Genomic DNA, 26,803 nt, shown 5'->3' with positions numbered 1-26,803 from the left:
AGATAGATAGATAGATAGATAGATAGATAGATAGATAGATAGATAGATAGATAGATAGATAGATAGATAGATGTGAAAGGCACTATATGATAGATAGATAGATAGATAGATAGATAGATAGATAGATAGATAGATAGATAGATAGATAGATAGATAGATAGATAGATAGATAGATAGATGTGAAAGGCACTATATGATAGATAGATAGATAGATAGATAGATAGATAGATAGATAGATAGATAGATAGATAGATAGATAGATAGATAGATGTGAAAGGCACTATATAATAGATAGATAGATAGATAGATAGATAGATAGATAGATAGATAGATAGATAGATAGATAGATAGATAGATAGATAGATAGATGTGAAAGGCACTATATGATAGATAGATAGATAGATAGATAGATAGATAGATAGATAGATAGATAGATAGATAGATAGATAGATAGATAGATGTGAAAGGCACTATATAATAGATAGATAGATAGATAGATAGATAGATAGATAGATAGATAGATAGATAGATAGATAGATAGATAGATAGATAGATAGATGTGAAAGGCACTATATAATAGATAGATAGATAGATAGATAGATAGATAGATAGATAGATAGATAGATAGATAGATAGATAGATAGATAGATAGATAGATAGATAGATGTGAAAGGCACTATATGATAGATAGATAGATAGATAGATAGATAGATAGATAGATAGATAGATAGATAGATAGATAGATAGATAGATAGATAGATAGATAGATGTGAAAGGCACTATATGATAGATAGATAGATAGATAGATAGATAGATAGATAGATAGATAGATAGATAGATAGATAGATAGATAGATAGATAGATAGATGTGAAAGGCACTATATGATAGATAGATAGATAGATAGATAGATAGATAGATAGATAGATAGATAGATAGATAGATAGATAGATAGATAGATAGATAGATGTGAAAGGCACTATATAATTGATAGATAGATAGATAGATAGATAGATAGATAGATAGATAGATAGATAGATAGATAGATAGATAGATAGATAGATAGATAGATAGATAGATAGATAGATAGATAGATGTGAAAGGCACTATATGATAGATAGATAGATAGATAGATAGATAGATAGATAGATAGATAGATAGATAGATAGATAGATAGATAGATAGATAGATAGATGTGAAAGGCACTATATGATAGATAGATAGATAGATAGATAGATAGATAGATAGATAGATAGATAGATAGATAGATAGATAGATAGATAGATAGATAGATAGATAGATGTGAAAGGCACTATATGATAGATAGATAGATAGATAGATAGATAGATAGATAGATAGATAGATAGATAGATAGATAGATAGATAGATAGATAGATGTGAAAGGCACTATATAATAGATAGATAGATAGATAGATAGATAGATAGATAGATAGATAGATAGATAGATAGATAGATAGATAGATAGATAGATAGATAGATAGATGTGAAAGGCACTATATGATAGATAGATAGATAGATAGATAGATAGATAGATAGATAGATAGATAGATAGATAGATAGATAGATAGATAGATAGATAGATAGATAGATAGATAGATAGATAGATGTGAAAGGCACTATATGATAGATAGATAGATAGATAGATAGATAGATAGATAGATAGATAGATAGATAGATAGATAGATAGATAGATAGATAGATAGATAGATGGATAGATAGATAAATAAATCCTTGTAACAAAATGCAGACACAAAAGTGATAAAAAGGTTTGAGGCAGCCACCCCTATAATATTCCCTGGCTGCAAATGAGTAATTTGCTGTCACTGATGTGCTCAGAACGGAGTCCAAAACACAACTGATTAGGTTGGTCAAATATGATGGCTTTAAAAGTCAAAAAGGAAGTGAAGTCATCGAGGGCGGAAGCGGAAGGGTCCTCTTCCATAGGTTCGGACCCAGACGTGATGTAATGAAAAAGGCTGGAACAGGAAGTCTCTTCGTTCATGGGTTCATCACAGCCAGGCGGAATTTCCAGTGAATGGTCTGCAGGAAAGTGAGAAAAAAGGTCAGTGCACTCCTCCACCTCCTGGCGTGGAATTACTCTCATTTAGATCCTTTATCTACCTCCCATGCGCACATGTGTGGCAATATATATACTGTATATACTGTATATATATACAGTATATATATAGTTATATATTGAAATAGTTTACTGTCAAATAAATGCAAAGAGTACACGACACGTGTTTCGCCCTCATTCTGGGCTCATCAGGCGTACACACTCCACTGCACTCCCTTTCGGGAATCGAACCTCGGACGTCAGCGCCAGAGGCGATGCCCCTAACGTTGCGCCACGGCGTGTGGTTCGTTTATTTGACAGCATATAGATCGGGGTAATTACATTCACGGCATTCGAAGTCTGTGTCACAATCTGATTGTATGGGTGGTTACCTACCAGGTAACGCTTTGTGGTTGGCCAGCAATCTGCTAACATCCGCCACGGTGCCCTCAGTTTGTGAAGAGCAGATCATAGAATGTTTGAAATAGTTTACTGTCAAATAAATGCAAAGAGTACACGACACGTGTTTCGCCCTCATTCTATATATATATATATATATATATATATATATATACTTATATTTTGTAAAAGAATAGACTCAACACACTTAAAAAGGTTTGGGGCAACCACCTGTATATTATTGCTGGCTGCAAAAGATTCTTGTAATAGTACAGAGATGTTCTCAATACCAAGTCCAAAACAGAACTGTTGATGGTTTGTCAAGATGGCGGTTTTAAGAGATTGAACAGGAAGTGATGTTCTTCAGATGTCAGAGTAGGTGCCAGAAGTGATGTTCACAGGCCCAACACAGGGTGCAAGGCAGGAACAAACCCAAGGCATGGCGCCAGCCCACCACAGGGCACACACACACACACACACACACGCACACACACACACACACACACACACACACACACACACACACAAAACAAGCACACACACACGGGACAATTTAGGATCGCCAATGCTCCTAACCTGCATGTGTTTGGCCTGTGGGAGGAAACCCACACAGATACGGGGAGAACATGCAAACTCCACACAGGAAGGACCCTGGAAGAGAGGTTTAAGCAAAGCGAGCAGGGGGCAAAGCCCCCCAGTTTATTAAAAAATAAACTGAAATTTCGCAATGACACAAGTATTCAGACCCTTTGCTTTGGCCCACATATGTTCCATTCTGTTGGTCATCATTGAGATGTTTGGTGTCCATCTGTCGTCAATTCAATTGACCCGACATGATTAGGAAAGGCACATAACTGTCTATAAAAGGTTCCTCAGATGAGTTAAAACCAAATCATGAGGTTGAAATTCTTGCGTGCAGAGCTTAGAGACAGAAACCTGAGGGAGGCTACAAAACAAAAAAACAAAGTCACTGCAGCATTGAATGGAGCCAAAGGCACAGTGGCCTTCATGATTCTTAAATGGAAGAAGTTTGGAACAACCATAACTCTTCCTGGAGTTGGCCGCCCAGCAACACTGAGCAATTGCGGGTTAGCAACAACAACAACAACATTTATTTCTATAGCACTGTGACAACAAGGGCGTACAGTCGGCCAAACCTGGACACACATGAGCAGGACACAGGCTCAACACAACACTCGGGTTTATTTACAGTTTTTAAAGTGCACAAAATACCAACACCAACTCACCAATATACAGTCCCTTCTATCCTTTGATGCCAATCCATCCGCCTCCACTCCTCCACAGGCTTTGTCTTCTTCCTCCTGACTCCAGCTCCTGAATGGTGGGACTGGACTCTTTTTTTAGGGCACCTGGAAGGACTCCATGTTCCTAACAAGCTTCTTCTGGGTGTGGTAGAAGCGTAAGGTCCTGAAAGGGTCCATGTGCCCCCTGGAGATGGGGCTGCCCTCTTATCGGCCCGGGGGAGAAACTGTCCTTATAATACTCTCTCTCCCGGTCCTTCCACACACTGGGCGTCCAGGCTGGGTAAGGATTCCAGTCGCCCGCCACAGCACGTTCTCGTACAAATGATGTAGCTCAAAGTGCTTCACAAGATGAGGAAAGGAAAAAGAAAAATATAAAAATAAGATTAGACAATACTAAGTAATAAAGAATAAAGTAAAGTCCGATGGCCAGGGAGAACAGAAAAAACAAAAAAAACTCCAGACAGCTGGAGTAAAAAACAAAATCTGCAGGGGTCCCGAGGCCACGAGACCACCCAGCCCCTTCTAGGCATTCTACCTAACATCAATGACCTCAATCAGTCTTCATGGCTTTCAGGAGTCACATGTAAGAATTGGATGATGATGGTCATGTGGACATCTGGCCTTCAATCCATCAATGTAGGGACATCACGGTGCTTTGATCAGGTGGTGGTGGCGCAGATCTCCACTACAGAAAACCGGAAAACGAACAGCGGAGAAAGCAGGGGTTAGTACGGATTGAGGAGATGTTATATAAATGAAAATTAAATTCATATACAGAGCATCAGGGTTACACTAAAATGAAGCTGTGAGATAGCCATGTTACAGTAATATGTTTTATCAGTGTTTTAAAGTGCTCTACTGTATTAGCCTGGCACATTTCACTCGGTCAGCTATTCCAGATTTGAGGTGCATAACAGCAGAAGGTCACCTCACCACTTCTTTTAAGTTTAGCTCATGGAATTCTAAACAGACCCTCATTTGAAGATCTGAGGTTACGATTTGGAGTGTAAGGTGTCAGACATTCTGAGATATAAGATGGAGCAGATTATTGAAGGCTTTGTAAACCATAAGCCGTATTTTAAAGTCAATTCTAAATGACACAGGTAACCAGTGTAGTGACATCAGAACTGGAGGGATCGGCTCGGATTTTCTTTTCCTAGTTCAGATTCTGGCAGCTCCATTCTACATGAGTTGCCATCAATTGATGTCTTTCTTGGGTGGTCCTGAGAGGAGTGCGTTACAGTAATCTAGCTGACTGAAAACAAAAGTGTGAAATAATTTCTCAGCATCTTACAAAGTAATAAGAAGTCTAACTTTTGCTATATTTCTTAAGTGAAAAAATGCTGTCCTAGTAATCTGATTAATATGTGAATTAAACTTCAGGTCACAGTTAATAGTTACCCCTAAATTTTTTTATCTCCGTTGTCACGCACATGTGCTTGGGGAGCCACGGAAAGACCCAACGAGCAGCGTAACACATCGTGCCAGGGGATCAAGGCGGGGTACTAACCTTTCTTTTTCTTGTTCATACAGAAAGACAGAAACAACGCCGCCATAACCCTCCCTGGACTCATTAGATCATGTGCTGCCACTTCCGCATCCCTACCCTTCCTCTGGTCCCACCTTGATGACGTCACGGCTCCCATACTACACCTCGGTTCCTCCCAGCATTCCTGTCACCAGTTTCCAGTCCCTCCTTATTTAAGTTCCCTCTATACCGTACGAGGGTGTCTGTTGTAATGATTGTCTGTCATAACATTGACCGTATTTTTTGTTTGAAAAAGCTATTTTCTGTACAGTATACGGGGCCGGAAAACCCCAAACCTTCATTAGTTTTTGACTCCTTATTACACCGTGTTGACTTTTAATCCTAATGGATCAAGTTTATTTTTATACCCTCATTATATCCATTTTTGCCAATCACTAAAATTTCCGATTTCTCCTTATTTAGTGTGAGAAAATGACTACTTCTCCATTCAGAAACACAAGACATTTGTGTCAGTGAATCAAGAGAGTTGGGGTCATCAGGCGCTATTGATAAATACAGCTGTGTGTCATCAACATAGCTGTGGTAGTTCACGTTAGGACTTGAGAACACCTGATCTGACATAAGAGAAGTGACCAAGAACCCAATGGTCACTGTGGCTGAGCTACAGAGAGCTGTTTGTAAAAACGGAAGAAACTTCCAGAAGGACAGCCATCACTACAACATTTCCACTGATCTGAGCTTTATGAGTGGCCAGAATGAAGCTGTCCCTCAGTAAAAAAAAAAAAGCACAAAAAGTCCTGCTTAGAGTTTGTAGGAAGGCATCTAAAGGACTCTCAGACTTTGAGAAACAAGATCCCCTGGTCTGATGTAATCAAGATTAAAGTCACGTCCATAGCAGGCAGCTAAAGGACCTCAATGAGAGTAATTCCATGCCAGACCAGCGGGTGGCGGAGTGCACTAACTCTTTCTCTTACTTCACTGCAGACTAGTTACGGGATATCCTGCCTGGCCCTAATGATGCCATTCATGATGTCACTTCCTCCGCTCTCCTTTAGAGCCACCATCTTTGTGCTATTGAATCAGTTCTGTTTTGGACTCTAACCTTTACACATCAGTTCTCTCCATTTTGTAGCCAAGAACAATATACAGGGGGCTGCCCCAATGTGGTAATGTGCCACACTGGCATTACCTGCAATAAAACAAAAATTAGTTTTGTGTCCTCTGCAGAGTTATGAGAGAGGAATTTGTTTGGGAAAAAAAAAGGACAAAAAGTATAAAGAATAAAAGCTTGCCTTTTTGTCTATTTGCAAAGTGCAAAGGGACGTCTTCGCTGACGATAAAAGCACATTTTGGGGAGCATCGTGGGGGGTCTTGTGTAGAGTGGAAAGGAAACTCTGCCATTGTCCATCCGGAATGTCCTTGAGCGACTTCCACTCATGCGTGTGTCTCCTCATAATGCTAGAAGAGTGAGAGAAAGTGCGACTTGTCGTAGTATCGACTAGAAATGGGATCTCGTATCGGCAGTTGTCTGGGCAGTAGCTAGGGGATGGGAAGAAAAAAGGGCTGACTTACATTTTCGGGAGAAGCGCAGTACGCATCTCAAATGCTGGCATAGCTACGCGTGTGTGTGCCAACTGCTCGCAGTTTTATAGGAATTTTGCATGGTAGGAGACACCACTCTTCATAGACGCATCCACATCTTCGCGTGCCCGTGGAGGCATGACATTTAGCACCTTAATTGGTCGGCGCGAGGGCTCCGAATACAGAGGGGGTATTCTGCCTAGACCGTACGGAGATAGAGGTACTTGGTAGAACATTTTCTTGAGTTTGCCAAGAATTGTGGCTTGTGCATTGATTATTGTAAATATTTTTTTCTTGTATAAACTAGGGGGCTTAGTTTATCGCTTCGCTCGTCAACCCCCTGCCTGCGCTACGCGCCAGCCACTTCACGACTCTGCTACTCACATATGTGGACTTCACTTTCTGATGGCAACATGAATTAGACGATCTACAAGTCTCCAACTTAAACTTTACAGCTGAACAATATCTACATACTTCTGTCATATCATCTATGTCCATATATTCGATCTTTTTTCGCTATTCCATTATTTCTCCTAGTAATAATTTCCATTTGTTAGCTCTCATGTGATCTTAACTATCAGTTTTTTGAGACTTTCGAATTTTAGTACTTTCATTATTTCTAATCTATATTACTAAACAACGGTTAATTTATGCACGGCAGACGCGGCAGACGCACTGAAGCGCATGCGCACTGCGCGGCACCCCAGAGTCAAACGCAGCGGCTTCCCAGAGTCAGTAGGTGGCACCCAAACAACACAACATGTACACAGCGAGACTGCATGAAGAAAAACAATAACAGAAGCGCGTTGAAATGAACTGTCCCAGGGCGCACCCACCCTCCATGATATTTCATCACGCAGTGGCTTCCCACCGAGGCGCATACGTACTACGCCGTGGCGCGCGCCCCAGAGTCAAACGCAGTGGCTTCCCAGAGTCAGTAGGTGGCGCCCAAACAACACAACCTGTGAGCTACACTTGCTCTAATCCACTGTGCCAGTAATATAGATCACATAACGGTCACAGACTCTAACACAGCGGCTTCCCAGACTCAGTGGCTGGCATACGAACACCACAGCCTGTAAACTAAACTTGCTGTGCTCCACTCTGCCAGCAGTCGGTGTCAGCAAAGGCAACAGAATCACGTCTCCACAAAACGAAACCGCTTTAGTACAGATATGCTTATTTAATTAAATGACATTTCCCCAGACGCACCCACCCTCCATGATATGTCATCCATCCAAATATCGGACGGAACAGAAACTGATTGCCATTCTTGGATTTACGATTCTCTAGAGGATCGTGGGCTTACTTGTTATTTCTAATCTGCTCTGCATGAGTATTGTGCCAACGTTATTGAATTCTTTACGACGTTCGACTTTGTCTTCTACTCTTTGTCTTTTATATCCGTCCCCGCTTGGACCTGCGAGGTTTTCAGTCCCACTTGGTCCGGGCTGATTACTTTCCTTATTTTCCAAATTTGTACGTAGATTATTATTGTTCTTTTTTGAATTCTTTTCTCTCCAACACTTTTGGGCCTCTTTTCGACACTCTGCCCTTTCTTTCCTTTTGAACGTATAAAATTATTGTCCATAAAAGCACCACATTGAAGGAAACGAATAGATTTTATGTCTAAAAATACTGTCCAGAAAAGCTTCTTTAAGGGATGAAACTGAGGACTTTTCATAAACGAATTTAAATGTGGAAAACGTAAAAATTTATAAGAGCTGAGAACATATGAACTGTGTCTGACTATCACATTCACACAAATGAGAAATGATTGTACCGTGGGCTCAGGGCCGGATTAAGACGAAATTGGGCCTGATGCTGCAGTGCAAAAAAGGCCTATTTTTTCTCGGCATCATTGGCGCATGTGCATTCGACACTCATCTGGGCCTATTTCAGGAATGGGCCTAATGCTGCAGCATCAATAGCACCCACCATTAATCCGGCCCTGCGTGGGCCTGGTTGTAAATGTTTGAAAGAGGGGCAGGACTTGTCAAAATCTCTTTGCAAAAAGTCTCATCTCGCAGGACTTGAAATTAAGAATGTCTCGTCGCAACATTTCCTTTTATAATAGAAAGATATCTCTTGATTAGCTTTGCTGGAGATAGTTATTGGGTTGTGGTTAATGGAGTACTGTGTATTTTTGTATATACACTTTTTCTCTTGGCGGCACTGTGGTGCAGTGGGTAGCGCTGCTGCCTCACAATTAAGACACCCGGGTCCTCCCTGTGTGGAGTTTGCATGTTGTCTACGTGGGTTTCCTCCCACAGTCCAAAGACATGCAGGTTAGGTGCATTGGCGATCCTAAATTGTCCCTAGTGTGTGCTTGGTGTGTGTGTGTGTGCCCTGTGGTGGGATGGCACACAGCTCGGGTTTTTTACTGCCTTGTGCCCTGTGCTGGCTGGGATTGGCTCCAGCAGACCCCTGTGACCCTGTGTTAGGATATAGCGGGTTGGACAATGACTGACTGACTTTTTCTGTACTTTGAACACTCTTGTTTTTGGTGAACTCTGAATTATACACTGTTTAGAGGAGCCGCTTCCTGACTTGGATTACTGCGGAGGAAGACAGCTTTATTTTTGGTTTTTGTGTATATATGGGTTTCACTAGTTTGTGTGCATTTTTATTTTCCTTTGGGACTTTGTCAGCACTGTAAATACTGTCTGTAGTCATCTTAGGCCCCATTTCATTCCTGTTTTTGTGTGTCCTGTGCGGTATTGGACTGTGTATACAGTGGGTCTAGAAAAGAATCCCCCCCTTTGAAATATTCCCATTTTTATTTGCTTTAAAGCCTTAAATGAAAACACACTCAAAAAGTATTTCTTCACAGCTTTTCTTACTCAATGCAATCGAAAACATCCAAGTGAAAGATATCACAGCTACAGTTCAGAAGAATTTTAAGTAATGTGGGGAACAGCCCGGACACAGACAGGCAGACATCATTTCGTTACCCAACACACGTTTATTTACAAGTCTATTTACAATATTCAGTGCTCCACAACCCACAGACTCCCCAAAGTCCAGGCCAAACCACTATGCCTCACTCTTCAGGCCGCCTCCATGTCTCCTCTTGAGACCTTGTCCAACTTCTCTCCCGACTCCAGCCTCTCTCTGAAGGGAGGTGGCCCCTTTTGTGTGCACTCGGATGTGCTCCAGGTGCTTCCCAGCAATCTCCCATCGGCCGTGTGGTGGAAGTGCCGGCTGTGTACCCAGAAGCACTCTGGGTGTCCCCACTCGTCTTCCCCCCAGGGTTCTCCAGGCATGGGGCGCCCCCTGGCAGCGACCACGGGCCCCTACAGGGTTGAGTTTCCCAGCTCCGTGCCCGTGGTCCCCAAAGGAACCAGGGCGGTCGCCCCCTCGTGCTCTGGAGGAGGCACAAGCCCTCCTCCGGTCTTCCTGGGCGTCCCGGCTGGGTGCCACCCCCAGCCGTGTGCCACAGTAATCAAAACCAAGACCTACTGAGATGAATAAAGGATCACCCCCCAATGTCAATGTCATTTTGTTGAACCCCCTTTTGCTTTAATGACAGCCTTGAGTCTGTTGGGATTCTTCTCTATCAGCTTTGCATCTCTAGATTGAGTAATATTTATCAACTCTTCTTCACAGAACTGTTCAAGTTTGGTCAGATTGGATGGTGAGCGTTGGTGGCCTGCTGTCTTCAGATCTTTCCACAGATTTAGGTCTGGGCTCTAACTAGCCACATGAGGACATTCACTTTTTTCTCCTTCAGCCACTGTGTGCTCAGTTTGGTGAACATTTAGGTGAACATTCTGCCCATCTTCAACTTTCTGGCAGAGGATAGCAGGTTTTCCTCCAGACTTTGATGGTATTTTGCCCCATCCATTTTTCCTTCCACCTTAACGAGAGCCCCAGGCCCCCCACGACAGAATGCTGCCACCTCCATGCTGTACCGTAGGTATGGTGTGTTGTGGATGGTGAGCTGCATTGGTGTACCATTTGGTATTGAGGCCAAATAGTTTGATTTTGGTCTCATCTGACATTAAGACCTTTTCCACTTGGTATCAGAATCTTCAAGGTGCATTCTGGGAAAGCTCAAATGAGCCTTAATGTGGCCTTTTTGGAGAAGTGGCTTTTTCCTTGTGACCCTTCTGATCAAGCCACCATTGTGGAGCGCTTGTGAAATTGTTGTCACATGCACACAATGACCATTCAATCCTGTAACTCCTTCAAAGTGGCCCATTGGCCTCTTGGTTGCCTCTCTTACCAGTTTCCTCTTTGCTCTTCCATCCAGTTTGGAGGGACGGCCGGATCCAGGGAGGGTCCTAGTAGTATCAAACACTTGACACTTCTCTATGATGGACTTTACTGAGCTGTTTGGGATTGATAAAACCTTTGAGATGTTTTTGTCTCCATCTCCTGCCTTATGTCTGTCCACAACTCTATCCCTGAGATCTTTTGAAAGTGGCCTGCCACCCAAAGTCAGTTGTTTGCTGTCAGTTGCTCTACCAAACAAGGGAATGAATGCTCCAGGAACAGCGTCACTAATCACACTGATTACAACTGATCACAGGTGGAAGGAAGCCAGTAACCGCAATGGCAATGGTGGGCACTTACACCTGACTGAGTTTAGGAGGGGGTGATTCATTCATCTTAGGATTTCTTGTTTTTTATTTTTTAAAATTCTTCTGAACTGTAGTTGTGATATCTTTCACTTGGATATTACAGATTGCACTGAGTAAGTAAAGGTGTAAAAAATATTAGTTAGTGTGTATTCATTTAAGGCTGTAAAGCAAAAAAAATATTTCGAAGGGGGGGATTTTTTTCTATACCCACTGTATATATTTACCGCAGGACATTATTTTTGTTTTTCTTTATGTCCACTTGTAAATAAAATTTCATTTTATTTTTGCAAAAACCCAACCCTTTTGTGTCCATGTCTCCATGTCTTACACCATCATCCTGGTCACACTCGGTCCCACATACTAGACACCTAGGGCCTCATGTATAAACGGTGCGTACACACAAAAATGTTGCGTAAGCCCGTTTCCACGCTCAAATCATGATGTATAAAGCCTAAACTTGACGTAAAGGCACACACATTTTCATGGCACCTAAACCTAAATGCTTGGTGTACACGAGTTCTCCGCTCGGTTTTGCAAACTGGCGGCACCCAGCGTCAAAGCAGTGCTACTGTTCCAGTGTGGTTTCCCTTTCTTTTTCAGATCCACATCCCTGATGCGGCTTTATAAATACACTGAAATTAACTGCATATTGTTTATTAGTTTAAGGCATCTGATTGTATTTAACCTGTAACAATACAATGGTCCACAGAATGGCCAAACTATTCCACATACCATAATAATAATAATAATTCATTACATTTATATAATGCTTTTCTCAGTACTCAAAGCGCTATCCACACAGGGAGGAACCGGGAAGCGAACCCACAATCTTCCACAGCAAAGCAAAGCAGCAGCACTACCACCGCGCCACCTGTGAGGACCGTATAGCTGCTTTAGCATTGTTACTCTCACTGCACCACTCGGAGCAGTTGATCGGAAAGAGAATTATCGGTATACAGCATCAAGCACACGCTGCCTCAGCCATTCGCTATTTGAACTGCTGTCATACGACAAACGCTTCAGAGCCTTTCCTGTATGGACCTCGCGGTTCAGAAACAGTTTCATCCCAAGAACTCTAAACGCACTCAATCAGTCCATCAAGTGCTCCTTGTAGAACTGTGTGTACTTATAAGTACAATCACCTCACTGCAAACTTGTGATAGTTATAATATTGCACAGCCTGAGCCACTTAATAAAGCACATATTTATATATGATGACGATATAATTTTTAAGATGAAATGCAGCAAAATATGTTTATTACATTATACAGATAAAACTTTAACTTTATTTAAATAATCTATATTGTTAATAATTAAACATGTGAGGACACAGTGCCGCCGCGCTAACAAGGAGATGGCTCTCCGTTCACGGATTGTTCCTGCCTCGGCTGTATTCTTGCTGAGGCTGACGCAACACTGGAAGGATAGATGGACAGAATAATTAAACATGTACTATGAAGATATTTCAATGTTCCTTAAAAGTTTTGAAGAATCGGCGATCTAAGCTTACAGATGGCTTAATGTTTATTACAGAGCTGATTGTGTGGCAATTGGTTACTTGTAGAAAGAAAAGGAAGGACACTAATTGGAGGTTGGTACGTTTGAAGGAGACAGTGCTGCTGCAATAAATTATTTCATCAAAGGTCGCGCAGGTTTATGCATCTGGATATTTTTGTGCGTACGCACATTTCCGCTGTAGTGCGTACGCCATATTAGAGTGTGAATTCTACGCACTGTGTTATACATGAGGCCCCTAGAGTGTAGGCTGGTGACCCCAGTTCCCACTACACAGGGTGTCACACCCAAACCGTTTTGTGGCTCCTTTCTTTGTTTGTCTTTGACACTTGGCAGCACTCATCACCTGTGCCGTGCCATTCTAATGGTGAAACTTGGCTGTGCTGTGAGGTTTGGGACTAGCAAGACCAGTCAACATCGAGACAAGCCCGAATGGAGCAAAGTAAAGAGATATCATTAGTGAAACCTTTCTCCATTGTGCTCTGGACCTCAGATTGGGCTGAAGGTTCATTGTCCAACAGGACAATGACGAAAAACGAGGATAATGCAGGAGTGGCTTTGTGACAGTTTTGGTAAGGACCTCGAGTGACCAAACCAGATCCCAGAATTGAACCCAACTGAACATCTCTGGAAAGTTGCTGTCCAACCTGACGGAGTTTGAGAGGATCTGCAGAGAAGAATAGCAGAAAATCCCCCAGATCCAGATGGGTCAAACTTGCCGTAATAAACCAAAAAAAAAAGAAATAACACACTTTAATAAGGAATTTTATAAATAAGCCACAGCATACATATCAAAACGTAATAGACAAATAATTATAGAGACAAGCTCCAGCCCACTAGGCACTTTTATTCCTCAGTGGGGAAGTGCTTTTTAATTTGCTCCCCACTTCTCAGCACAATACCAATAATGCCACCAGTTACAGCACAGTCCTTCTGCCTCCAGTCTCCCCCACAGGCTTTGTCCTTCTTCTTCCCGACTCTGGCCCATGAATAGTAGCAACTGGCCCCATTTCATAGGACACCCAGAAGGACTCCAGTGGTCCAACTACCTTCTTCCAGCAGCACTTCCTGGTGTGGTGAAAGTGCTGCCAAACAGGGCTCAGCAAACATCCAGATGCCCCCTGGCAGTCCATGCTTCCATGCTCCAAACCTGTGTCCCTGGTGCGAGTCAAATGGGCTGCCCTCTATTGATCTGGGGGAGATGAGGTTACAATGCATTGTCACACCCACCACATGACAGATCAACTCAGGATCCCCAGATTAGGGCCCAAGTGCAGCAATGAATGACACCTCAGCACCACACTACTTCAGATGGAATGGAACAGTATGAGGTTTTTTATGGTGGCTGGAGTGCCAATTCTGCCACTAAACTCCAGGTTTTTCCCTGCAGGTTGGAGGGCCTACTTGCTGGGCTGCATGCAGATTAACGTTATACCCAGGACAGAGCAATTACAGGTTAAAGACCTTACTTAGGGGCCCAATGGAGAAGAGTCACTTCGGGTGTTTACGGGATTTGAACCGGCAACCTTCCGATTACCAGTGCAGATCCCGACCTCAGAGCCACCACTCCGCCCCAGGGGGAGAAAATGTCCTAAAGAAGCTCTCTCCCCCGGCCCTTCCATTGTCGGGGCGTCCCGGCTGGGTATGGGCCCCAGCCGTTCGCCACACTAAATATAATTCGTTCCAGAAACGTGCTCGTAGTCCAAAGCACTCGTATATCAAAGTGAATTTCCCCCTAAGAAATAATGGAAGCTCAGATGATTTGTTCCACAACCCAAAACTATTCATATAAAAACGATTAATACAAAATATAAAGTAAAAATACATAGAACAAATTAACCTGCATTTTACCTTTGAAAAGAATCATGGCTGGTGTGAGTGAGTTTCTAAACTCTTGTGGGATTGCACCCAACGGGACGACACGCGGAAGAGCGTCCCAAAGCAATCGCAGTCTCCCAGCGCTGTAGCAGTTTGCCGTAAAAGCGAATCCGAAAAGATCGCGGACATGCTATAAGCGCCTGCCGTCGATGGGTGATACAAGGAACAAGGAACATTATAAATGTGCAGGGCCCTGCCTGACTGCTGTGTCTGTGTATAGGAGAGCGGCAGATCCCGCTACAATAAATAACCAGCACTGTTGCTGTTTCAAGCTGAATAAAGCTGGTGTTGCTAAAGTACTGAGACTCCGCTTCATGTTTTAGGGTGCAAGACAGAGACTTGCACATCACAGCACACATGCGCGCGCGAGCAAGCACACACACATAAGCACGCGCGCGCAAGCACACAGTCACAATGCTAATGCTGTAGTAAACACTATACGCTGGTACGGATGGTTGTCTATATGAGTGAGGCACGCCGACTCAGACGGAGAATAGGAGACGATTGCCCACAATCCCGCAGCGAGAGAGAGAAGAACCATCAGCTCAGTTGTGATCACATGACACTCAGCAGACAAAGCATATACATACTACTCGTACTGCAAAACCTCGCTCGTTTATCAAGTCAAAATTTATTAAAAAGTTTAGCTCGTCTTGCAAAACACTCGTAAACCAAGTTACTCGCAAACCGTGGTTCCACTGTACAAATATAAGGTATAACCAAGAACAAATGTACTGCCCCCCTTTTTTAGATTATTAAACGTGTCTGGGAACCAACATAACAGCAACCAATCATAAAAAACACAGTAGTAAAACAAGTACCAAGAAAAAGCAAAACATCTGTTTGACATATAGAAAAAGAAAATATAAGAATAACTAGGGGGCTCAGCCCCCTGCTCGTTTCGCTCGCCAACCCCCGGGTTTGGTTTACCGGGGTCACGCGTAAGCGCATGGGGAGCAGCTTAAAGACCCGACACGCATCGCGACAAGTCGTGCCAGGGGACGATGTCGGGGTACTAACCTCTCTCTCTCTTTCTCTCTTCCCGTAGAAAAGAAGAAGCGTCACCACCATAATTCTACCCGGACAACCAAAAGAACAACACTTCCGGGTTCCTTTCTCTCCTCTGGTCCCACACTGATGAGGTCCATTACCCATCCACCACCATGCCTTCCCAACATTCCACATTTCTAATTTCCGGTCCGGCTCTTTATATTGTCCATCCACCCATCCCTATTTGTCTTATGATTTCTTGGAAAGAATTTTGACCGTGATTTACAGTATACGGGGCTCAAAACCCCAAACCTTGATCTGTCTGTATTGTTCTTATTACAATTGAAAGAGATTGTTATTTTCATGGGAATTGTTTCATATGCATTTTTTTTCACTTTTACTTTAAAACTTCAGTAAAAACAATATTTGGAATTAACTTTTCTTTAAGATCGCATTGAGTTTTGATTCCGTGTTTGGATTTACATCATGACAACGGAACATATAGCTGCCCGTGAGTGAGTTTTGTTTCTTTCTCTGTAATAAATAAACTGACGTTTTTGAATGTTTGTCCCTGTGATTTGTTAATGGGCGGCACGGTGGCGCAGTGGGTAGTGCTGCTGCCTCGCAGTTAGGAGACCCTGAACAAGATACCTGAGTTTCCTCAAAAACTTGCATATTGTAATCTTTTTAGTTAGCCAATAAAAGGTGTCATTTTGCTTGACATGGCTAACATGGCACAACACCCTAGTACTCCATTCATGGGTATTAAGTATTGCTTAATGAGGGGAAAGAGTGAATTTAAATAATTGTAGCACAAGGCAGAAACATAACAAAACGTGTAAAAAAGTGAAGGGGTCTGAATATTTTCCAGTGTATATCCCTGATACGGCGCCTTATGTGGTGAAGGTGCTGCCCGTGTGACGAGGATCCTGTTTACTGACCGAGGTTTGACCGCCTGTTTATGGAGGGTGCAGTCTAGCCAGGGAGGAAGTGACTCCTTCTCTGCGGCACTTCGCCACGGGCCTGCCGAGGCTGCTAGCCTGCCTCTCGGCTCTTGCTCCGAATTTGCAGATGAGATACTCAGGATTAACCGGGAATGTCCTGGCAGGGGGCCAGCTGGCCTGTGTATTTACTGATAAGCTTCCAGGATGTGAATAAACAGAAGCAGCAGATAAGGAACACAAATCTCAGTGTCCTCCCACCCTGCACCGTCTGCCCGGGCCTGTTCAAGCGTGGCTCTCCCAGATGCTGGTGCACGTGAATTTTCAAATGCTAAGCATACCCTCGCAAATCTGCCAAAGGATTTCCTGTGCCATTCCTCTGACCCTTCCAGATCTGGAGATTGGGAGGTCTCACTGGAGTTAATACAGTATGAGGACTGAACTGGCCAAAAAAACATTGAAAGTCAAGTAAATGGAGTTGCTTCTGAGGTGTTCTAGAAAGTTGACCAAACACATATGGACACCCAGGGCTTCTTCATTTCTCTGCCTCCAGCCGTGTCCTCACCACTACTGGAGAGATGTTTGGATTCTTCTCCACAAACATTAAAGCAACAAAAAGGTGATCAGTTTCTGTTTGTCACATTGCTTCTCTGATGGAGAACTTTCTACGAAGAACCTGTCTGGTAAGAGAAACCCCTGAAAAAGAAAAGGGCAAAGCAAGTAATATAAAAGAAGAGACTTGGACGTATATATCAAACAAACGCTCACTTACAGGAGAGATGTGGACGCTGTGAACCTAATGATGCTTTCTTTTTTTTGTTAATCTCATTGTACCGAACTCCAAAACTCAGAATTGTGGATATTTAAATGGCTACTGTCACACATGTGAGCATGGGAGATGGCTTACAGGCTCAAATTGTGTCATTACTCAGCCGGACCAGGGGTTGGCGCTGCCTTCTAATACTCTCTCCTTTAGTCCCTCTGCAGATTGACAGTAGCACCTCCTCCCTCCCTCCCTCTGATGACGTCACGTCCGGCACCACATAATGACGTCCTATCCGGTCCAGAACCCACGTCCACTGACATCACTTCCTTTTCTGGCTTCCTGAAACTCCACCTCTTCCTGCTTGTGCAATACATATTGTGGCAGACGACCAGGGATCTTGCCCCACCGGGACGCCTGAAAGAAGGTCGGACCACAAGGCGGGCACTGTTTTTCCCTGGGCGTAAGAGTGCAGCCCACCTGGATTCCATCAGGGCCATGAAGAAGGAGCTGTCAGGACCCATGGCCACCTGGACTGTCCTGAAGCTCTGGATGACAGCACTTCCGCCACACCAGGAAGTGCTGCCAAACCAGGAAGCAGGTACACCTGGAGTGTTTCCGGGTGCCCCATGCAGAACTTCTGCCACACCAGGAAGTGCAGCAGGGAGATCATCGGGAGTTCCTGGAGCACATCTGGGTACACTATAAAAGGGGCCACCTCAATCCATTCCAGGAGCCGGAGTCGGGAGGGAGAAGACGGAGCCTGCGAGAGAGGCGTGGAGGCGGCTGAAGAATAGGGAAGGAAAAGGACTGAGTAGTTGTGTGAGTTGGTGGAACCGGATTGTGTACATAGCAATTGTAAATAAACCGTGTGTGTTGTCGACATCTGGTGTCGTGTCTGTCTGTGGCTGGGCTATCTTTTACAATATATACCAGAGAACCCAGTTGGTAACCAGTTCCGTTTTGAACTCCACTTTGTGTTTGTTGTTTTTCCACCAGTATACAGGGTGGCCATCCCCAAAGCTTTTTTCTGCTTCTGACTCTTTTTGATTGTAGCGGTCCGATGCTGCTAAGATTCACACCGTCGAAGGGACGGTGATTTATTTATTTTTCTAGTAGAGATTCCAGGGACGCACCCAGCCTTGGCCCGACCCGCACGCACTCACAAACAGAGACAAAAAAGCCACAGGAAATAAAACAGCAAATAAAGAATGAATTAACAATGATAAATGAAAACAACGATCCCACCCCAGTTCCCCTTAAGGCGATTATATAGTGTGCCCACAAAAACACTCCTTGATTTTAAATGGTTACAAAATCAAAATTTATTGGAATATTCTTTCACCTTTGAGGCTACAGTTTCATCAACTCATAAAGTTTCATGTGGTATCTGTTGATTACATACACTCGATGTGCGCCCCACTTGTTACTCGGCAAACATCGATGCAATAATCGAGCTCGGACCCGACTATCCGAAAAATTTCTGCTGTAATGGCGTTTATAGCTTCAGTGATGCGTTCCTGCAGATCATCCATAGTTGCGGGTAGTGGAGGTACATACACTCTGTCTTTTACGTAAACCCCCAAAGGAAAAAGTCACAAACAGTAATGTCTGGTGATCTCGGGGGCCACTTGAGGAACACCTGGGGCCGCATGCATAACACCGTGTATAGAATTCACACTAAAACATGGCGTACAGACAAAAGCGGAAATGTTCGTATGCACAAAAAAATCCAGATGTATGAATCTGTGCGTTCGCCAACTTCCACGTTCTTCCGCTCCATAAATCCCAGTCAGTTTGAAAAGTAACGCACGTGCACACGCCTGCTGCCCCACCCAAACTCCTCCCAGAATCATGCCTCTTTGAATATGCAAATCAATATAAATAGCCCCTAAGCTCAGCATTCTGTGAAAAGGCAATGGCAAAAGAACAGGGGAAAACAGAAGAATTTCAGCGAATACCAAGTGGAGGCAAAGAAAAACGTACTATTTGTTGGTTTAAACAGTGGTATAAACAACAAAAGGAAGTTGATCGAGTGACATAGAGCATCGGAGAAACTCGAAAGCTCAAGTTCACAAAGTCGCACAGTGCCCGAATTAAAAACGAAGTTGTTAGATATCAAAGTCGCCGTGAAAAGGCGAATCGTAGCCCACCATTTGAAAGCTTATTAGGGTACAGAGAAAAGAAAAAAAAATAGGGACACAGTGAGAAAAACGCTTGAAATGTCAAAGTTAATCTCGAAATTTCCACTTTAAACATGTAGTTTATTTTATCTTAAAATCGTTTAATTTACTAGTTTCTCAAATCCCTTTGTAACTAAAGTAGCACGTTAAATGTTTTGTTTTGTATTTGTTCTTCTATGTGCTCTATGTGTGTGAATCACTACGTGCTTCTTAAACAGGCTTTCTCTTCCTCCAACAGGACACAGAATCCATTACATTCATGATATTACAGCTCTCTGAATAATCAAAATACTGAGATGTATATTTGATATCATTTTCATGATGACAAGAGTTAAAGCATGTTATTAAATAAGGGAACACAGTGGCACAGTGATTGTGACGAGCTGGCGCCTCGTCCACAGATTGTTCCTGCCTCACGCAAGATGCTTGCTGCACCGTACACGACCTTCAATGAAATAATTTATTGCAGCAGTACTGTCTCTTTCAAACGTACTAACCTCTAATTCCTGTCCTTTGTTTTCTTTCTCCAAATACCCAATCGCCACACAATGAGCTTTGTATTAGATGTTAAGCCTTCTGTAAGCTGAAAACGCTGATTCTTCAAAACTTTTAAGGCACATTGAAATATGTTCATAGTACATGTTTAATTATTCTATCAATCTATCCTTCCAGTGTTGCACCGGTCCCAGCAAGAATACAGCGTGAGGCAGGAACGGGGCGCCAACTCGTCACTAGTGCTGCGACACCGTGTCCTCACATGTTTAATTACTAACAATATAGATTTTTTTAAATGATGTTAAAGTTTTATCTGTATAATATAATAAACATATTGTGCTGCATTTCATCTTAAAAATGATATTGTCATTATATGTAAATACGCACTTTATAAAGTGGTGTAGGTTGTGCAATATTATAACTGTATTGTAAGTTTACAGTCAGGTAATTGTACTTATAGGTACAAACAGTTCTACAAGGACCACTTGATGGACTGATTGTTTTTTGTTTAGAGTTCTTGGGATCAAACTGTTTGTGAACCACGAGGTCCGTACAGGAAAGGCTCTGAAGCGTTTGTCGTATGAGAGAAGTTCAAATAGACAGCATGGCTGAGGCAGCATGTGCTTGATGCTGTATACCAATAATTCTCTTTCCGATCAGCTGCTGTAGATCTGTGATTCCACACGCAGATACAGTGATATAAATACTCCGAGTGGTGCAGTGAGAGTAATATGGAAAAAGATGATCCTCTGTGGCAGCCCCTAACGGGAGCAGCTGAAAGAAGAAGAAGATGCAGTTAGAGTAACAACGCTAAAGCAGATATGGTATTTGGAATACTATGGCTATTCCCTGGACCATTATATTGCTGCAGGTTAATTACAATCAGATGTATTACACTAATAAACAATATGCAGTTAGTTTCAGTGTATTTATAAAGCCAGTCAGGAATGTGGATCTAAGAACAACGCTAAAGCAGCTATGGTATTTAGAATAGTTTGACCATTCTGTGGACCATTAAATTCTTACAGGTTAATTATAATCAGATGCCTTAAACTAATAAACAATATGTGGTTGATTTCAATGTATTTGATAAAACAGCGTCAGGGATGTGGAACTAAATAAGAAAGGGAAACCACACTGGAACAAAAGCACTGGTGCCGCCAGTTTGCAAAACCATGTGTAGAACTTGCGTACGCCAGAGTTTCAGCTACCATGAAAATGTGTGTGGCTTTACGCCAACTTTAGGTTTTATACATCACGATTTGAGCATTGAAATGAGAATACACAACATTTTTGTGCATATGCACCATTTATACATGATTCCCCTGGTCATTCTGTCCAGCGTGACCAAGCCATCTGTTTGGCAGGTGCTCGTTGAGAAAATTACGGACAGCGAGATGCCAGTGCGGTGGTGCCCTATCTTGTTGAAAAAGGTAGTCACCTATCTTAGTATGCTGTGGAAAAGAAGAAATGTTTTGTGTTTATGTATTTGCTGTCATCTTATTTATAAACATATTCCAACAAGTTTTGATTTTGTAACCATTTAAAATCAAGGAGTGTTTTTGTGGGCACCCTGTACATTAAATACAACAAACCACAAACAAAAACCACACACAGTAAAGTCAATGAAAAAACAGCAAAAGATGTAATGTAAAGATGAAGATAAAGTAGTCCAGAGATCTGCACCTTGAAGGGGAATGTAAAGATAGTCCTACTGGTAGATCCTGCAATGGTGAAGATGGGTGAATGGTTCAGGAGCGCTCCTTTCTTCACAGGATGGCCACAAATCGACATACAGTCCTTACGTAACAGGCGGACGGCAGACAATCCAGACACCGACCCAGAAACGATCCAGGACAAAAATGAGATATCACAGGTATCAGATAAGATCTTATAATAATTACTAGTCATTTAGCCCGTTACAATAACGGGCGCTAGAACAGTAGTGCATAAACATTAGTAGGAACAGTCTATAATAAATGGCAAGGGACTTTGACCTCATTCTGTTTGTTGGTTGTATTTCTCTTTGTCTTTCAGCCTTTCTTTTGTTGATGTTTACTTGCTGAGCTGACCGTTCTTTGTGGGCGGCCGTCGTGTATTGTGTGATTTTAATTTTCTGTTACAGTAATACTGTCTTGTACGTCCGCTGGCTTGTACATCCGTAATATACCTTTAATTTTCTCTGGCGGTAATACAGGCGTGCGCGTCGGTAATATGCCTTTAATCTCCTCTGACAGTAATACTGCCTTGTATGTGGCTGTAATATGCATCATTGTATTGTGTACCTTTAATTTCCTCTCGCAGTAATACTGGTTTGTATTTCCGTAAAACGCCTCTAACTTTCTCTGACAGTAATATCGCGCATCGCACTGTGCCCCGCGCATGCGCACTTCACCAGAAGACACACACACACGGACACCTGGACGCACACAGGGATTTTATTAAAGAGGATAATAATGCATTTATTTATAGGGCACTTTACATTAGCAGTAAATCTCAAAGTGCAACATAAAAAGTTTAAACAAAGGCAAGGCAAGATAAATACACAAATAAAACAACAATAATTATAGCATTCTTGTTAATATGCTTTCCTAAATAGAAAAGTCTTTAGTTGTTTTTTTAAAACAGCCCACAATTTGCTGTGTTCTTAGGCTCTCTGGTAGGCCATTCCAGAGCCGTGGAGCAGCGGCTGCAAAGGCTCGGTCACCCATTGTACGAAGTTTGGTCACAGGGGGGCAAATGCGGTGGGTATTTGCAAAACGGAGGTTTTCTTGCAGTGGATTGTAGTATGAGGAGTTCTTTGAGATATTGTGGAGCATTTCCATGGATGAATTGGTGAGTAAACAAACAGAGTTTGTATTCGATGCAGAGATGGATAGGGAGCCAATGAAGTGACCGAAGGATTGGTGAGATATGTTCATATTTCCGCACCCTCATCAGGATTCTTGCAGCACTATTCTGAATTTGTTGGAGCTTTTGAAGGCTCTTGTTGGGGATCCCGATGAGGAGTACATTACAATAGTCCAGCCTGGAGGAGACAAAGGCATGAACCAGCTTTTCAGCATCACAAAGGGAGAGGTAGGGACGGAGTTTGGCTATGTTTCGGAAATGAAGGAATGTAATTTTACAGAGGTGATGGACATTTGTATCAAATGACAGATGGGAGTCTAACTTGACACCCAGATTTGTAACAGAAGGGTAGAGGGTAATGGTACAGTCAGAAAAGGAAATACAATTTACAGAGGAATGAAGTTGATGAGGGGTGCCAATTAAAAGAGCTTCAGTTTTGGTGCTGTTCAGTTCTTGGACATCCAGGCCTCAATCTCATCCAAGCAAGAGGAAAGGGTTGATGGAGGTGTAAGAGAAGTCGAATCCAGTCTCACATAGAGCTGCGTATCATTGGCATAGCAATGGAATGAAACTCCATGCTTGCGGATGATGTGACCCAGGGGTAGCATATAGATATTAAAGAGGGTCGGCCCAAGGACTGATCGTTGTGGGACCTCACAGGTGACAGTGTGGGTATGAGATTTAGCATCCCCCAAGGCCACATACTCTGCCCTATCTGTAAGATAGGACTTGAACCACTACAAAGCAATGCCAGAAAGTCCAATTATATAGTGAAGATGATGAAGGAGAATATTATGATCTACTGTATCAAATGCAGCTGTGAGGTCCAGGAGGATAAGGAATGATGGAGAGCCCTGGTCAGCAGCCATCAGGAGGTCATTGGTGACTCTGACCAGGGCTGTCTCTGTGCTGTGAGAAGTTTGGAAACCAGACTGAAATTTTTCAAACAGATTGAATTTTTTGAGGTGATCCTGAAGTTGAACCAAAACAACCTTTTCCAAAACCTTAGACAAAAATGGAAGGTTGGAGGTCGGATGATAATTTTCTATCACTTCAGGATCCAAAGAGGATTTTTTTTTAATGAGGTCTAATTTTTGCGGTTTTCAAGGCCAGTGGGACTCAGCTGCTCTGGAGAGGGTGATTAATGATATCAGCAATGAGAAGGCTTATGTCTGATACATTAGCTTTTACCAGAGGAGTAGGAAAAGGGTCCAATGAATATGTTGAAGGTCGCATCCTCTGTATGATGTTCTCAACTTCTTTAACTGTGGTACAGAGGAACTGGGAGAGGCAGCCCATTGGCTTTGATGTAGAAACATCCAGCGATGGAGGGCTGGAGGCAGACAATGAGGAGCGGATGATGTCCACTTTAGAGGTGAAATATTCAATAAAATTATTGCACTGCTCCTCTGTGAAATTATTACAGGCGTTGGTGTGAGGATTGAGTAAATGATTTATCACGGAAAAAAGTTGTTTGGAATTTCCAGGACTGTTGCTGATTAAATTTGAATAGTATTGAGACCTGGCGGTGGTCAGTGCTCTGGAGTAGTGTTTTTGGTGTTCCCAATAAGCTAATTTGTGGACCGTTGAACTGGTTGCAACAAAATGCCGCTCGAGGGCTCGCCCAGCTGTTTTCATCTGTCGAAGCTCACTTGTAAACCACAGGGCAGATTTTACAAGAGAGACCACTCGTGATTTAACAGGGACATGGGTCTCAAGGATGTTCTGGAGCCCATTGTTGTAGTAATCGACTAATTCACTGACAGAAGAAAGGTGGGGAGCAATGGAGAAGTTCTTAATGTCAGCATTTAAATCAGTCAAATTAATTTTTTTCAGGTTCCTGAAGCGGATACAGCGCTGTGGTTTAGAGTATATTAGTGAATTTGTGGGTAAATCCATTGAGAAAATTTTGTGATCGGAAACACCCAGATCAAAGTACTTGGAGGTCAGAGATGAGGACTGAGTCAGTAATGACTAAATCGAGGGTGTGGCCCTTGTTGTGAGTGGGGACCTTGACAAGTTGCCTCAGGTTTAGGCAGTCCAGGAGCTCTAAGAGCTGGGCAGCAGAATAATTAGAGGGGGTGTCCACACGAATGTTCAGATCTCCAAGAATCAGTACATTTGATGATGTTGTACAGAAAGACGAGAGCAGCTCATTCATTTCCATAATGAAATCAGGGTGTTGTTTTGGTGGTCGGTAAATAAGAAGTATTGTTATAAAAAGTGGATGCTTGCAATTTATTGCCAGGCATTCAAAAGTTGAGAATTTAGGAAGGGGAGAAGTGATAATTGCAAATCAATCTGATGAATTACAGCCAGACCACCGCCACGTCCAGAGTTGCGGGCCTTTTCAAGGTAGGTGTACCCAGGAGGGCAGGACTCGTTGAAAACTGAGTATACCTCGGATTTATGCCAAGTCTCAGTCAAACAAATAATGTCAATCCCCCTGTCTACAATGTGATTATAAATTAGACAGGCTTTATTTCTCAGGGACTGAACATTAGAAAGTTCAACTTTGATGTTTAGCGAGGTGTTGCTTTTAACCAGAGGACGAAGAAAGCTGAAACCCACTCCAGGCTTTCCGTCTCGCCTCCTGGACCGCCGCCGAGCAGTGTTTCAGACAGTCTCACCGGCCTCCTTTTAAACGGCGCACTGCCCTCCTTGAACCCAACAGCCCCTGCACCCTCAGAAGAAGAACAATCAGAGCTGCTGCAGGGACTGCTGGGAATTGCAGTTTCAAGGCACAGTAGCACCACTACACGATTATTCTACTCATAAACAGGCTAGAAAAATAGAGTGTCACACACGTGCTTGTGGGAGGCAACTGAAGGGCTCAAAAAGAGATAATTCCATGCCGGACCAGGGGCAGGTGGCAGATTGCAATGATCCTTCTTCTTTTACCACGCTTATTTTAACTTCACCTGTTTGTTGTCTGGTACAAATCTTGGAACTGATATTTAACCCACTTCCTATTATCCAAACGACTTTACATCTTGCCCGAAGAAGGGGCCTGAGTTGCCTTGAAAGCTTGCATATTGAAATCTTTTTAGGTAGACAATAAAAGGTGTCATTTTGCTTGGCTTTTCTCTACATTCATAATGGCTAACACGGTACAACACCCTAGCACTCCAAACGACTTGAAATTCTGCACACTTAGTGACTTACGATGACAATACGTGAATCATTAATCAGTTTCACTAATTGATCGATTAATCCATGTTGATTAAGAAATGAACTTTTCATATGAAGAATAGTTCAAGATTTCACCAATAGATGGCACTAGTAACGGATAGAAATATTAAAGGAAGTGTTACAATATTGATTACAGAATTATACAAAAACAAACCCAAGACTAAAAACTTGAAAATAATATATATATAAAGTACTGTGCAAAAGTTTTAGGCAGGTGTGAAAAAATGCTGTAAACAAAGAATGCTTTCAGAAATATAAATAATGATTGTTTATTGTTATCAGTTTACAAAATGCAAAGTGAGCGAACAAAAGACAAATCTAAATCAAATCAATATTTGGTGTTCCTACCTTTTGCCTTCAAACCAGCATCAATTCTTATAGGTACACTTGCACAAAGTCAGGGATTTTGTAGGATTAGGGTTAGGGTTAGGGTTAGGGTTACGATTAGGTGTTTGATCAACCAATTCTACCAAACAGGTGCTAATGATCATCAATGTCACACGTAGGTTGAAACACAGTCATTAACTGAAACAGAAACAGCTGTGTAGGAGGCTTCAAACTGGGTGAGGAACAGCCAAACTCTGCTACCAAGATTGAGCAC

Source organism: Erpetoichthys calabaricus, chromosome 1 (genome assembly GCF_900747795.2).
Source record: "Erpetoichthys calabaricus chromosome 1, fErpCal1.3, whole genome shotgun sequence".
NCBI lineage: Eukaryota > Metazoa > Chordata > Cladistia > Polypteriformes > Polypteridae > Erpetoichthys > Erpetoichthys calabaricus.
Note: the sequence above shows the minus strand (reverse complement) of the source record.